Below are 17,108 nucleotides of genomic sequence, written 5' to 3' on the forward strand. Positions count from 1 at the left end.
GCCAAAGGTAGCATGCATAAGATAAAAAAGTATTGGTCCTAGACCAGAACCCTGTGGAACTCAATGACTTGTTTGTGTGTGTGTAAAACTTACCATTTATGTGAATAAACTAGAATCTACTGTATAAATATAACTTAAACCAGGGCAGTGGGTTCCTTTGACCCAACGATATCTTTGGTGTCAAATTCAGCACAAGGCTAGAGCTTTTTCCTTAAGATGATATGCCAAGTGCTATAATAAACTGTAAATCTTCAATGAAACTTTAATCTGAACTTTGCTGTATGATTTGCAAATCGTTAAATTTCTTTTTAGAAATATAGGGGAGGTTGACTTCAGGCCAACCATGAGCTTTAATGGTCTTTAATGCTCTCTCAGATGTAGTTTTGTGTTTTTCTACATGTTTTTCATTGTTTGTTTATCCCTCTTTACCTGACAGACCCCCAGTATTTCTACAGTAAGTTTTTTTTTAGGTGAGTGGAAAGCAAGAGGGAATCCATATTTAGTCTATATGGACTAAACTAAGAGTGAAATGTAACTATTTCCATTTTTCTGCATTCTTATTTCCTAGTTTGTGTCTCTCTGTCGTTCTTTTCACATTTTTTGATCTTTGATGAGAGGGACACAAAAAGAAAGAAATGGATATGAGAGGAAGAGGAGGACAAGATGTGGAAAAGCTCTGGGTTTGTAATCATACAAACTCCCCACAGTATTCCTCTTTGATTAAACTGGCTGTCTACACCACCTAAACTGAGCTCCAAGCATGCTGAACAACACACCGCACAAATGTAGAGTTTCAATTTTTATGCAAAATCACACGTTTTTCTATCACTTTTTCCAGTACAAACATAACGTGGATTATTTTTTTCTTCTCCAGTTCAAGTATAAATTTATGTTTGCACACTGTATGTTAATCCTCTGTGCGTGTTTGTGCCTCTATATAACAACTACTTCAGAACAAATGAAATTCTTATCAGCTGTTGTATTTTATCTTTAGAGATAAATTTGACTCTGTGTTGAGTCTACTGCCTCTGTAGGTTTTAGCTTTCCATATGCTGCAGACACTGGTTTGTTGATTTAAGACACTAATAGATTCAACAAAACGTGGAAGGAAAGATGCTCATAGCAGATGTATTACATGATACCGGAGGGTCCTGTGGCAGGAGACTGAGATTTACCTCAACTACCGGTGGAAGCTTGTTAGAATTTAAAGCTGTGATATATCACACTGTTTTAATGACAAGACCAGTCCTGCTTTTCAGTGCTGAGTAAAGACAAAATCTGTAATTCAAATCTGTACATGTAAAAAGCACATATGGACCCAGCACCTGCATTCAAACTTATGTTTGTGCCATCATGCAGTTATTTAATGAAAGGAGCTCATTTCTGTTTCCTTATTTTGTATTCTTGGCCTCTATGAATTAAATTGTGAAACTTGAACAATCTTAGTGAGACTTGCTCTCTCTGACATCATACAGAACCAAGAGCAGAAAAAGACAGTGTAGGTATTTTAAAAAAAATATTTTTATTTAAGGGTTTGTAGCCTGCAGAATAAAGCACCTTGAGTCCACACAGTCTGATGATTTTAGCAGAAGATGGGGAAGGAAGCACTTTGCATGAGATTACGGCACCAAAGGGTCTCACAGATGTTACTGTGGTTTAAGATTCAATAACTTTAAACCACTGACTTAAAGTTAGCAATAGGCTTCTAGAGATCAGCCTTAAAAGTTAAACAAGTTTGGATTCTGCTACATTAACAAAGATTTATTTCACTTAACATGTTAATTAAAATGACAAATGGCTGCATTAAGGCTGTACTTTCCAGTTTATTTGACCAATTAAAGTGCAAATACAAATCATTATCAGCCTTATTCATGCAGTACTTTGTACATAAGGATCTGACTATCTCACATGCTTATAGGCTTTTTTGTGTGTGCCCAAAAACACACACGCCTGTGGACTGAGCAATCAGAGATAAAATCATCATTCTGATTGTTGGATGACTAACAGATAAGCTTAAATTTTAATGAACCTGCATCACAATGAACCATGACACTATTCACCTGAATAAACTTTTTTGAAACACAACAACAACAACCGTGGTTCGTGAGAGAAAATATGAAGTGCTGAAAAGTACTGAAAAGTTTGCAAACACACACACACACACACACACACACACACACACACACACACACACACACACACACACACACACAAAAGAAAATAAGAATAAGGATCACAGTGGGAACTTGTTGTGTCGTATTTGATACCCAGTGGCCCTGCAGGGAGTGAGGCCAGCGAGTTCAGTCCAGCAGGGAGCAACTTCTGCTAGAAAACACAACCCACACACACACAAACACACACACGCACACACTCATACGTTCACACAGACAGCAGGTGGAGACTTGACCTCTTCTTTTTAAATGCTCAAAACTTGTGTAATGACTAATTGGCTGTTATTTAATACAATGACATTCTCTGTTGGTGTCCACTCCACTCATCAGTTCATTTTCAGGTTTGAAGGTTTAGGTACGGCCACCCGTTATTTTATTTTATTGACTCCTCTGAATTAAATGGTGATCATAATTTCTTAATGAATCCAAATGGAGGCTTTGCATTGGTTCGTCTAACCATGAGAATATTTCCCTAGCATTAGCCTCTTCTAATAATCCTACAGAAACACCTTCGACACTAGCCATACGCTAGCTACTGTGAATAAGAGAAACTAACCCTACGCATTATTCTGAGCTTATGTTTGCGCTATCATGTCACTGTCACTTCCAGTTCCTCTATTACACATGGAGGTAAATGTCTAAAGAAATCAGGAATTTCAGATTTTATATTTAGATCTGATATATAGGAAGGCGTTTAGTACAGTTTTTCCTTTCAAATGATTGATTTCACTTGTCATAATGTAAGCCATTGAAAGGGCCCTGTGGTGTAAGCTTGGCCAATCTGGAACTTCAGCCAAGCATGAAATGGAAATTCCTGTTCTGCCTCCTGAGGCTGTAAGCATTTCACTCAGACAAATGGGACTTGTGGGGGGCATCGAGGCTCCCAATCCAACCTAAAACACAACACTTGTTATTCATTTAACCTCAGATCAGCTGTAATTTGTATCTCCGAGTCAAGCAAGAGCAAAGAGATGTTTTCACTTTAACTCTTTTCTCCTCAGCAGGTACAACAAAAAACACAGATGCTTTCTTATCTATGTGCAGTCATGACCAGGTTTCTGAAAGGCTGCTATAGTGAGCACATGTGCCTAATTGACTGGCACTCAATCACAGAGAACAGAGATGCATGAAATAAAAAGTATAGGTGCTATTTGCAGAGGAAGTTCACATGCTGTTTTAAAAAAAAAAGGTGAAAAAAGCTTACTATGTGCTGTGGTTGTTAGTGCTGCCATGGGATTCTGTAACCTCCATAAAGGAAAAAAAGCATGATATTTTTTAACTTCTAGCTTCACTTAGATTTAATATGAATTCTGCAGACGCTGTATGCCCAAGCAGCTTCGAGAAGCAGGTTTACTGAGTCGTCTGGATAAATTTGCTGAGTACACCATGCATCGCTTTTGTCCATCTGCCTAACACAGAGGCACACATTATCATCTATCAACAGCAAACAGAAAAGCCTCCATGCCATATGCTTAGAAATGATTAAAATAAAACATACCCCTCCATATGGACACAAAAGATCACAAAGATATTATGATCATATTGTCAGTGTTAGGCGTAGTGCTGTGAAAACACAGAACACACACTCTACTTAGCATGAGACTGACCTTTACATTCATCTTCATAGCCACAGTGTATTTGGAACGCTTTTGAAACTGCTGACCTGTCAAGGAGAATATCATCATTTTGACCTTTGACCCTGAGTGGTTGTCTGTGCTGAAGGAGGTGGGGAGTTGCAGTGTGTTTTGTTATAATAGACTCGTGGGGCTTGAAGATTATTGTAAAGCCTTTAAAAACAACCAACCAAGTCTGTGCATCATGTCTGTGTAGTTAAAGACATAACATCATTACAGTATTTGTACAGGCTTCAAATGCTGGTTTAAATGTCTGTAAAGCTCTGGTGTTGAAGAAACAATACAAATGCATGCAGACCAATTTGTTGGTCTCTTACTTCATTTTTTTGTAGCTTACTAACATCCTGACAGCATTCTTGAAAGCACTAGAACAATTTAATTTGGATGTTTTCAGCTGCAATGTGAAGTTTATAGATTTTTTATTTTATTTTGTTGTAAGAATAAAGGCTGACATCCACTCACAGCTCTGCTTGTTTCTTTGAAATTGTGCATGAGTGTGCAAGACAGGTTTATGGCAGCATTAGCGCCCAAACTGCTGCGCTATACTGTGACTATAATGTAAGGTACAATGTGTGCTTTGTTCAGCACTGTGGCCATTATACAGCTGTTACCGACGTATACGCTCAGCTCTAAAAGCTTTCTGTAACTGTGGGAACATAAAAATGAGTGAAAAGAAGGGTTACTGACTAATTACAGAGGTTTCCTGCAATAATTTCCAACCTAAAAAAGTCATAAAACTCGTCTTATTGGGCTTTTTTTATTATTATTGTTATTCACATTTTAAAACTTTAAAACTGAGGACAGTTAAAGAGAAGTAAAACACTCAAGAAAGTGTTAAAAATCCCACCTGAAAAAACACATTTTCTTTATGTATAATGTCTATCTTGTCTGAGCAGTGAGGTAATTTTGTAGCTCTGAACTCTGGTAAAATAATAAAAGTTGCTGTGGAGCCGAACGTCAGAGTTAGTTATTGCTTCACAGCTTATTCTACAGTTGCAATTTTTAAGAGGTCGTGGAATCAGACTGATGAGCGCCATCTTGTTAGACTGGACCCCAGAGGACTGTAATTCACCGAGCATGCTGTCAGGTCCATGTACGCTAAGTTGTTTTTACACATGAACTGCAACCCCAAATCTTTCTAGACATCACGCGACATGTGAGAATGCAAATTAGATATTAACTGGTCCAGGTAGCTCCCTCACCTGACTCACAGGTTCCCTGCTTTTCCTGCTGCATCACTAACGAAAATATCCAGAACTGATTCCAGCAGGTTGTCCAGAGTTTATGAGTGAAAAAAGCATATTAATGTCTTTCTGTGTGCAGGAGAAATAAGCTCTATAAAACTTTAAACAAAAACAAAAGACTTACTATTCATACCTAAAAGTATGAATGATGCTCAGCTTAGAGCAATGACATTCAGCTAAGTGGCTCCCAAAGCAAAGATCAGGCCTCTCCAAAAGTTCTTCAGATAAATGTGACAGTTTTTGATGATTAGAGGGAAAATGGAGACACAAATATGTTGGCTCTTTCTGTGTGGAATAGTACTAGTATTAATATAATAATACCATAGTATAATGGTGTTTGACTGTAGTTTAAAATTAAACCATTAAAGTTTAAATTATAACTTTTTCTTTGGAGCAACTGCTTAAAACTCACAAACAAATGCAACAAAAGTGTCCCAACTTGACATTAATGTTGTTTGTAAGGGGTCACAAATACTGATACGAGTTCTTAACTCTTCAACATTATGTTATTTTCTACAACCTCATCATATGTTTTAATGTAACCTACTAGAACCTTAGTGAACCTTAGTGTCATTGAATTAACAATCACTAACACTGTTGTGTATCTCAAAACTGTAGTAATGCACATACAGTAATGATGCTAAAAAAGTGCTTGAACTGGAGTATGAATGTTAGAAAGCACATAGATGTAAAAGTGATTACATTAATGAATGGGTGAATAAGACATCCTGTATGAAATAACTTCCCTTTTTATAGCCCCAACAGCACTCGTGCTTCCAAATTACCGATTAATTGAAATGAGATTCCTCACATTTTACGAGTTTTAATCAGAAACTTCATAATTACTAATAAATTAAGAAGTGTAGTAAATAAAAGTTCTCCCTGAGTGCAGCAATAGATGCCTGACTATCAATAAAAACACTATTAGCCTTGGGGACATAAATAGAGGGCTTATTTTTAAAGATTTGAAGCATTCTTGGTTTATTAGTCAGCGCTGCGCAGTGACTTGTGACAGGAAATATGGCAGAGCTGGTTAACAGTTAAAAAATCCACAGTGGGCCAAGTGTGTGTGAGCCTGACTGTTCGGGACGCCTAAATTTGCGACACATCAAAATGATTTTCTACACATTGTTCTCACAGGCAAGAGTTACCAGCTGGGTTTAAACAAACAGTTTTATCTGAAGACAAAAAAGCCATACTGGAACTACGTTGCCATGACAATGAAAAATAATTGCTTTTCTGACAATGAACACATGCAGAGTACTTGTTGCTGAAAAACCTGTTCGACCACAGCCGCCAGGTCAAAACTCGACACATTCCAGTCATCGTCGGGGTATTTCGCTGTAGTTAACATGAGTTATGTAACGGGATGACGTACTGACAGTAAGAGCTACAGATCTGTTTATACATGCACAGTACACCTGACCAAAACCAGTTAAGAGACCAGTTTAGCTGAGCTGAAACCACTAAGTGATTGAGTGGGTAGTTTTTTTTTTACACAAGTTTCTAAGAGACTTCATACAAAAGTCCCTTTATGTATTTAGAAAAAAAAAGTCTGTGTTTGTCTTCACTCCCACTAAAATAAAGACATATGAGCGGTCGTGGAACAATGGAAATATTCCCTTCCAATAATCTGATATCCACCATTGCAAAAGAAATCACTCCTACTCTTGAATTATTTCCCCCATTAATTCAAAGCACATTTTAGTCCTGAAAAAGATTTCGTGAAGGTCCTAACCGCAAATACAGATGTTTTGAGATAAGAACAAACGCTGTTCTAAATGGTAATTTGATTTAAGCCTATCTGTTATTGTTCTTTCTCAAAACATTTATAATTATAAACTGAAGCTTACAGCATGATAACATGTACAGCACGAGCTTGCCAATCATTTGTGGGGATCCCAGAGGTTTTGTTTTGTAATTTTAGAGTTAGATACCACTCATTCAGGGCTTTGATTTTATCAGGTCATTATGTGTCAGTCACTGATGATAGTCACTGTGGCTATTTCTATTACTATTTCTTTCCACAGACTGTATATAAAAAAAAAAATAGCTGTATCTTCCAGGTCTCAAAAGTGAAGCCAGTACAGTCCCTTAAGCCTTCTTTTTTCTTATTGTGAGCAGGACCTGAGAACCACTCTTCAGCACTCTCGCTCTGTGGCCTCAGTAAACATTTCCTGATGAACTTATGTTCCCAATCACCTGCTTTAAGTCTAATTAAAAACATTATCACATTTAGTTCATAGATTAGAGTCGAACATCAAGATAATGCAGAGTATGCTTCAGGGAGGTATGAAAGTGGATTTATAGTGTGCCTGAGTGTCCCATTCAGATCCTGCATTTGCTGATGACATCTGCTGAAAACAGTTAATGACCAATGTGTGATGCTGTGTTGGTTACATTGTATTTATACAGACTTGCTCATTTCCAGTGTTAATGCAAAGCTGAGCAGCAAGCTTCTAATTTAGCACATCTCTGACCACTAAATGTTATCTAACTCTCACGAGAAGAATAGTGTTGTTCTCTAGTGGCTCATTCCATGTCAACTGACCAAATTTAAGTAAAAGCTTGACCATCTCTCACTTCCCTGAAAAACTTTCCGAGGTGATGATGCACTTGTCAAGGAAAACTACCAAATTTTAGCTTACTGCTGTTACCTGTTTGGACAAATATTTTGGTGATGAAGTTAGAGGAATGGTCAAACCTCTCTTCTTTTCACTTAACTCTACTTTCTCCTGAGCACAGGATTCTTCATCCTCATATCGGCTTTGAATTTTTTACAGTGGGACAGCCCAGTGGAAGAACATGCTGCTCAGAAAAGATGGCTCAGAAATGCCCCTAACTTCATTACAAAAATATTTTTGTGAGCAAACTAATAACATTAGAAAGCTAAAATAAGATGTGTGTCATCACCCTGGAAATCAGAGCTGGTCAGGCTGTGAGCATTTGGCCAGTTGACATGAAATGACCTCAGTGTGTCTCAAGATTTCACTTGATTTGGTGCATAGTTTGGCACTGAGCGTGGCATATACATTGGGTTTTATATAAAAAACATACTGGGTTTTAAACCCGGTAACAACATTTTGAGAACAGCAGGAGGGAACCAAAGCAATAAAGTGTAGCCGCAGAGCTAATAAATGAGCTGAAACTCTTTTTACAATACTGAAGGGAGCTACAGATTAACTGTGGGTTAATGACATCTTCTGACATTTTTCTCTATTTTTCACTTTCCTTTTTACTCACAGATGACAAATCTCAAATCAACCCCAACAAATTTTCGCAAGATAAAACAGAAGCTTTGCATAGATCTGCTAGCCAAAGCTAGTCCATCGCATCCAGAAATGTTTCTAGAAAGAATCTAACATGTCACTGTGGTGTAATTAATCAGGCTCAGTGTAGTGCTTCCATCTGCTCTTCTGGATTACTTCCCTCAATTGACATTTAATTTATTTGCTAGCAAATAAACAGCTTTGTGGGGCTTTCATTTGGCACATAAAAAGATCATGTTCTGAACAAAACATTTTCATGTGGGGCAGGAGGAATAGATTTCTTCAAGCTGTGGATTTTTCTTTCAGTTCATCATTTTCTCCAGAGGGATCATGGACCTAACCTGGAGGTCACAGAGCATGGGTCAAGATAAGCTTTCAGTGAGTCTGTGCTCACGTGGGTCCTGTAAAAGCATCTGGTGGGTGATGTCATGATGTTAGTGTTACTAATGTGTTCAGAGGCAAAGCAAAAGGGGAGTCATCAGACAGTTTTAGCTGTACGTCTGCACACATGTCACACGCATGCAGCATTTACCTCAGATTTGTACATGTAAACACCAACACATACACACATATGGCACACAAACTTCAAATGTTCCTCAAAAGTCCAGTGTCAAATTTTGAAATACTAAAGAGCGTGATCAGCATCTCACTCCGAATTTAAGTAGCTTCTTCTTTTTCCCATGCATCACAAAAAAAATGGCACAGAAAACATATCCCAACCTTCACCCCTCACGTGCGTGGAAGAATTAAACCCAGTATGTTTTTATATTTATATCTGATCCAATCACACAAACACAGTTAATTTCTTTCCTAGACTGCTGTGCGCTGGAGTGGTTAGAAAATAAGTGACTGCAATCGTGTATAAAACTGATCCTCTTCGCTCTGTGAGTTTACACTTGTTTATCTCAGGTTAGGTATTTTTTATGTACATTATTTCTTTAAATAAAAAAAAATGTCTGCAGATTATGTCATTTCTGTTGTTTTAGTGTTGTCATGTCATACCTCTTCCTTGCTTTCTTTTCAGCAAGCAAAACTAAACCATGCATCGCTGCAATCGTTTGGTAAAGCGTGAGACAAACACAGCACAGCTACACAATTGACTTGCAGGCTGAAAATGACTTCATCACCTGTCAGCTGCTTAATCCACCGTTCAGTCTCCCCTCTGCCACCCATCCTTTCAAAACCAGCTAGATAAAGTCTCCTCAAACACAACAATCAATGTAAATCTGACTGATAACAAAACAGTGACGACAACGATACCAAATAGCTGCATGCTTCATTAAATCATAAAGACAAATGCTAGTCTGCGTCCCCACTACTAATGTTGCCATTGTTCAGAAGTCTGAGCCAATTAGTGTGGAACCAGCAAATGTGGAAGAGTGACCGACACAGACAGCCCAACCACCTTCTTTATTGTTAAGTGTCTCTTGATCCCCTCAGGCGCATTTTCCTCAGTGACAAGTGTTAGCATTTAATTCAACCACAATGGAACCACTGACCTCCTACTGCGTCTATCTAATGATCCGTGTAGCCAAAGCCACACACAACACACCACATGAACTTAACAAAACCAGGGAAGACTTGGACTAAGAAAATCCCCCGAAAATCAAAGGAGCCAGGAAATAGATGGTGAGAGAGAAAAGAACGAGACATAAATACTGTGCAGGAGAATAAAATGAGGAGAAGGACAGAGGGGAGGGAGTGGGAGGAAGGGGTGGAGTGAGGGTACGCGAGCAGCAGATTCTGACCCGGCTTGTTGTGTTGATATTTTCTCTGGCAGCTTGTCAGTTTGAGCTGCACTCGCTGAGGGGGTTCATGAGAAACTGAAAGTCTATGAGAGCAAATACCCTTTATGTATTTGAAGGAACGGAAAAGGTGGAGAGGAGGAGAAGTATGAGGATACAGGGCGGGACAGAATACAAAAGAGCAGAGGGGGGAAAACATTTGGAGATGTTTTAATTTAAAACTGAAAAAAGAAAATCATTGATGCAAGATGTAAGGTCACAAACTGTGTCACTGATACCTTGAACAGATGCCAGGCTTTGTCTGAAAATATGCTCAAGAATGAAGCGGATACTGAATTACTGCCAGATTACTTATACATTGTCACAGTAAACAGGATATTGTATTAGAAGGAGTAGTAAGTAGCTATATTTGACCACACAAACACCCAGTTACAGTACTAGGCTGAAGAAAGATCAAGAAACAAAGAAGGAGGCTGCAAACACCGTGTATGTGCTTCTCTTTGCTTTGGGAGGGTGAGTAACAGTGAAGTTAACTACTCAGTTTAATGCATCACTACTTGAGCATGTGTAAAAATAGATTATAAAATAGCTAGTGATGACCTGGGAAGGAAGATCAGGTACTAACCCCTGGTAGTAGCTGATCTTTATCTATATTATTGAGGAGTTGGGGAAGTGGGTTAAGTGTGAGGATATATAATACAATGGATTTGCACAATAAAACTGATAAGTGGGAGTGATAAGGTTCCCTTTGATGTTGGTGCCGTGACCCGCTGGTTGCAGTTGGTGAGACTGGTCTCCCAGTTTGCCAGATATTTACTTTTCAGGATCCCACTGGGTGACTTTAAGCATCATTTTCAGTGTTTAGGTTAGGAAGCAAAAGTTATGAAGGGGTGTAAACCACAAAACCAAATCATTTCCTAATACTAACCAAGTAGTTTTGGGCCTCAATTCAGGTAAACAGCAAAAGAGGAAGTGCAAAATACAAAGATGGCACGACAGTGGGTGACAGTCTTGTGACTTTTACACTATTCCTTTAAGCAGGACTGTCTGCTCTCTCCATCTGATATGGTTGCCCAACCCCAACTCAATATCATGGCAAAGTGTCTGTTACATGTTTTGCTGTGATACTGGGTTGGATATTGTCACGGCAGGTGTGTCAGGGCACCAGTGCCAAAGGATGCCTGTGGCTTCAAAACTACAGCAATTGATGAACTGAGATGACACCGTGTCAGTATACAGTAAAGTGCATCTGGTGATCAACATTTCAGAAATACCTCTCTGACCTTGACAGTTAAAATAAAAGTGTAGAAAGTTTTTTTTATTTTCGGTAAAGATGTTTATAAGAAACACAAAATCTAAAAATGCACGGCAACAATTTTGCAAAGACTGGAGGAAAGAAGTCTGTAAAATCATTGGATTAATGCAGATGTCACAGACTGACTCAGAGTTCAGAAGATACTGTGACTGAGACCAACAATATCCGGCCACTCTGGGCTGCTAAACCTGGAAAACCTGCATCCCTGCCCTGTTCTGTGTATGTTCTAAGGAGACCTTTTATCCTCTAAGCCGGGTGGAACCAGGCACAGTCATGATCACCTGCCCAATTTACACTGTATTTTTCCACACTTGAAAACGCTTAAAACAAACAGCATGAAAAACAAATCTTTCTTTGGTTCTAAATATCATGGAAAACACTCAAACTACCAAGTTTTAGCTTTAAAAAAACTCTAATCAGGCAACATGGAGCTACACAAGCAGAGAATCTTCCTTACTGTGGCAAAAAAAACAAAAACACAAAAAGATTTTGCATCTTCATACAAATATTGATACAAATAGTTTCTGATTTCCCTTAAAAGACCAGATTCCAAATGTTTTTTGTTGGGATATCAAATATCAGATATGGAAATATGTTAACTCTAATGAATGTTTCAGGTCGGCTGGTAGAAATTAACCAGAGATCAACAACGAGAAAAGGCAAAAAAAGAGACACTTTTCCTGGACTAATTTTGCAAGAATAAGGCATTCAGCTTTCACATTAATGCTTCGTTAATGCTCAGAAACACAAACTATCACTAATATAAGTCCACATGATATAATATAATCTTTAAAGTCATATTAAACCTACCTGACAGGACGAAGAAACCAGTTATTCCCAACTGTCACTCCAAGTCCACCACACCAAACCACCTCAGCGGACGAGTCATATCCATTTGTGTGTGTGTGTGTGTGTGTGTGTGTGTGTGTGTGTGTGTGTGTGTGTGTGTGTGGGTTTGTCGGCTGCCTGCTCAGGACTGATAGCGTTCAGTCATGCAGCAGCAGCGCAGCTCAAGAGGGTTTCACAGCAGTGTGAGAGGCTGGCTGGAAACACAATGCTGAATTAGGTTCTTTTCTCAGGTCTCCTCACTCCTTCTCATATCTGCTCTCTCTTCTTCTGTCACACACTGTTTTCCAGCTCTGCCTCTCCTCCTCTCTTCTCCCCCTCGGTTCCCTCTCCACTCCCTCTTCTGTCTTTCTCTCCTCCTCTTTCAGGGCTTCCCGCACTTAAAATCTGCCCTTTTTCCCTTTAGCTGCATTAACTGAATCTGACAAAGTTTCCTCCTGCTCTTCATCACCCCTTTCTCTCCCATCCTTGATTTTTGTTAAACAAATTTCTTTTCTTGAACCACTTTGGTTCTTTCTCCCTCTCTGAGCTTGTCTCTCGCATTCAGCCTGCCTCCCCTCTTCAGAACATTCAACACTTGTCATTCGGTATCTTTCTTTTCATGCCTCCTCCTTCAATCAACTGTTTCCACTTTTCCCAGCTTCCCGTTTTCTCCTCTCTTCTTTTCCAGTCATTGTTTAGATGCTTCATTTCTTCTTTCTGCCATCTCTGATCTGTTATTTTCCTTGCTTCCTTCCATTCGACTCTGTGATACTCTCTCTCGTAAACTGTCCCTACTTTGATTATTTTATGACCTCAAAATCTCTCGTTTTCCTTCCGCTCTCCTTTGGGTGATATGTGTTCTCCCTTTCTAACTATCCTCTAATCTTAAGCTCTTCTTTTAACTTCACCTTCCCTGTTACTTCCCTTTGCTTTTACTTTCTTTGTCTTTTCTGAGTTGCAAATGAAAATTTTTTAGAAGATCCCCTCCTCCTCCTTCTTCCCCATTCCCTCTTTTTCTTCCCCTTCCCCCAGCTGCGCTTGGCGAGTATCATGTTTGGCTTTAAACTAAGGAACTTGGCTCCAGCGCAGACCACATACATCAGTGCTGACTGATGGCCATGCATTCAGAAAAATAAACATTGAACACTGCAAGCAGAGTCGTCACATCTATACGCTTGGATGTAAATGTAGAGTGGAGAGAGCGAACCTCCAAATTGAGTGAAGGCGAGAAAAGACAACAAACCCCTAACAACTTATAACCTGGGAGGGGTTTGCTTTAAATCACATACTTGTATATAAATATATAAATCTTCTTCTTTTTCACTTTCACATCTTACTTATGCAACAAAGCAAACAAAAAAACAACTCAAAACCTTTAAAAGAAGGAAACAGCAACCTGTCTACAAGTTGCACACGGCATACGGTTGGTTATTACACACTTTTACTGGTTTGACCCACTTGAATTTAAATTACTCTAATTAAAAAGAAATCTCTGTCGCACTTAAATATTCTTCAGATTTCAGGCGATCACAGTTTGGCCAAAGTGCAGATAATTCCCCTTTAATGGCACCAGAAAACATTAAAAAATGAACACAAAAAGAAGGAGATGAAATGTAAAGCTGAACCCAGTGCAGGTAAACTGCTTGCCTTGCAGCTCATTTTAGTCTCACATTCTTATGTTGTTTTTGTTGTTGTTATTTGTGTTATTAGCACGCCCACATTAGAGGCTGACAGAGCCATCAGACAGAAATGTGCAGTCTGTAAACACAAATTGAAAAATGTTGGATTGTTTAAAGTTGGAACAACCCAGAGTTTTTTCTTGTTGTTGTGTGAAAACCTCAGAAGACATCTCACTCTGACCAAAGCCCTTGAAGTTGCAATTAAACTAAAAGCTGTTGTGTGAAATTCTCCAAATCAGCCTGGTGGCTGAAGCCCTGATGTAGGAGCACTGACACCACTGAGTGTTTAGCCTTAGTTTGCCTTTTTGGCATTTTTATGGAAGCTGCTTCAGTACACAGTGTTGCTGATGTTGATTACACCAGCGGTCCCCAACCTTTTTTGCGCCACGGACCGGTTTATGCCCGACAATATTTTCACGGACCGGCCGTTAAGGTGTCGCGGATAAATACAACAAAATAAAACTAGTACCGGTACCGAAAAAAGAAGATTTATTCATAACACACGTGAAAAGACCCAGGAAAACCAAGTTAACGATAAAAACGATAACAAAATAACACTGAAAACCAAAAAAACCCCTGAAAACCACACATTTCACACCTGAGCCTCAACTCTCGCGGCCCGGTACCAAACGACTCACGGACCGGTACCAGTCCGAGGCCCGGGGGTTGGGGACCGCTGGATTACACCACTGGTGTTGAAGATAATCTGTCCAGCTGAAGCAATACAATGAGGCAATAATGATGCACATTATGATAAATTAATTATAAGTATTTCTAAATCTATTTTTAACAAACAACAGAGAAATTCTGATAGTCAAATACATTTTGATCTTCAGTATCGGAAAACATAAATGATTCAAGTGTTCAAATTATTAAAAAATACAGATGAATATGTCCGACTCCATATTTTCATATTTGGGCTGATTTGTTTTAAGTTAATAAAACTTTATTAAGAGCTTTGTGGGTTTGGGCTTGGGGGGTCAGTTACCAGTATTTGATATACATATGGCAGATATTAATGCACACACCCAAAAACACACCCACTAAGGTTTAAAATGCAAAAATGTTTCCGTCATATCTCAATAAGATGCATGTACACACACACACACACACACACACACACACACACACACACACACACACACACACACACACACACACACACATATATATACATATATATATATATGTAAAAATGCACATACCGTGAACAGCTACACTCGTGATCACCTGGCTGCTTGCTCAGAGATGTAGTCTGATATTTACTTCAGCTGGCTCATACACATGCACACATACACACACACACACACACACACACACACAGACACACACACACACACACACACACACACACACTACCGCATGGTAGGCAGAGATAAGGGTGGAGAGCTGCCATCCTGAGTATCTGGAGGCCTCGGCTTCTCCACTCCCTCATCACACACTCTCTGTAACAGCTGACTGTGCATTTGTGTGTGTCTGTGTGTGTGTGTGTGTCTGCATGCTGCTACTTTCATCTTTGTTAGGACCAACTGCAGTTTATTCAAGGACAGTTTTGGATAGTATAGAATGTTGGACCATCATTTAATTAGTGTGCTGTTTTAATGTGAAACTAATGTGTGTGTGTGTGTGTGTGTGCGTGCGTGCGTGCGTGCGTGCGTGCGTGCGTGTGTGGTTGACAGTCCTTTCTATGTTTGGGATAAAGTTCTTGCTAAATGTCTTAAACTCTCTTTTGTTTAACATAAAATACTTTTAGATTTGAAAAAAGATCTATAACAAGTTAAATTTGATCCATTACTTAGATGGGTTATAAAACATGAGCTTTGTCTACAGCTCTGAAAGTTTCAGCATCTTAAACTTGAATTCTTTCTGTTAGCCAGCAGAGGGCAACTTTTGACGACGTCTGATAAGAAAATCACCCTACTTTTCACTGTCTTTATGTACTCAGTAATACTTTAGTTTTTGATCACCGGTACTGAGCCTTCTTCGATAAGGCATGGTGCATCTTTTGTAAGCAATGTTCAAATTTAGAGTAAACTAGATGATAACACCAGGTATGTTTTGGGGTAGTACTATGTGATTTATTGCATTGTGTCCTTTCATTGTAAATCTGATCCATCCTTCAGTCAAGACATTCATAAAAGCAACACCCATCTTTTATGTACAGACTGTAACCCATCTTTGATGTCCAGACATGTCGCTTGTGAGCAAGAGAGACATCTGATCATGTGACTGACTTCCAAACCTTCCATCCTGATGAGTCAAACATTGCAACACAAGAGTAAGATGGTTTAAAAGCTATAATTGTCTGTGAACCACACTGTGATGGGAACAGAAAGGTAAAATCCTACATCGTCCATCTGTACAACCTAAAAATACATTATTGCATTTTCATATTTATTGTAGAGTTGCAGTTGACTTTGTCTGAATTTGTTGTGTTAATTTTTAGAACAGATGTTTGAGTGAGAAAAAAAACATGGTCATTTAGTGCACTGATTTTTTAAGGACATGAAAAATGATCCAGAGGTTTGTCTAGAATAAGTACTTTTGAGACAAGCACATGCAGAACACTGATAACTGAATCACCGGGTAAATCACCTCAATTATCGAAGCACAAACTGTGCTAAAGTATTTTGACTCTGAAGCGCCAATCATAAAAGTAAAACTGTGTAAATGGTTTTTGCCCAGTTCATATTCAGTGTGCACTCTTGAGCTTTAACTGAAGTTATCAGAGATGTCCTTTAGCATTGTAGCACGATGCCCTCTGCTGTTAATACGATGCTACTAAGTGAAAAACATTGACTCCTTTTACACCCCAAGTTTTACATGTACAGGAAGCGTAGTTTAAACATCTGGTGCACTGCATAACCTTCTGAACTTTTGTCACCACATTTTTCATGTCCAACCTTTTGAAGAGTGAAATACAAAAACACAGAAGATGAACTTACTCAGTGTCTAAACCTATTCTGAACTGAATCACAAATTGCCTGGCAGTGTGTTTAGAGAAGCTCAAACTAAATTCCCAGCTCCATTAAACTAGAGCCAAACCTTAGAAACTTTTCACATGGCTTCATCACGCATTGGTTCGTGTGAAATTCGTTTTTTAAAAATGATCTCAGCTGTCTGCGGGTCAGAGTTCACTATTACCGTGAGAAAGCAGTCGTTGCCTGATCATTTTGCTGCTCTTGTTGCAAATATGTTGCAACGTCCTTCGCAGAAGTGCCAG

At 38.9% G+C, this 17,108-nt stretch overlaps 1 protein-coding gene across 2 annotated transcripts in view; it reads right to left on the reverse strand.

Moving 5' to 3' along the window:
• The window catches only part of ripor3 (RIPOR family member 3), a 56,171-nt gene extending 41,032 nt beyond the window's left edge, over positions 1–15,139 (reverse strand). Inside the window, exon 1 of one of the 2 annotated variants that reach the window (XM_026167269.1) lies at positions 15,091–15,139. The gene's annotated coding sequence lies outside the window, so the exon portion shown is untranslated. Of the gene's footprint in view, positions 1–12,188; positions 12,504–15,090 lie in introns of those variants that run through there. The other variant, XM_026167268.1, reaches the window with a different exon arrangement.
• Positions 15,140–17,108: the final 1,969 nt, after the last annotated feature.

The sequence above is a fragment of the Astatotilapia calliptera genome, chromosome 5 (assembly GCF_900246225.1).
Source record: "Astatotilapia calliptera chromosome 5, fAstCal1.2, whole genome shotgun sequence".
Taxonomy (NCBI): Eukaryota; Metazoa; Chordata; class Actinopteri; order Cichliformes; family Cichlidae; genus Astatotilapia; species Astatotilapia calliptera.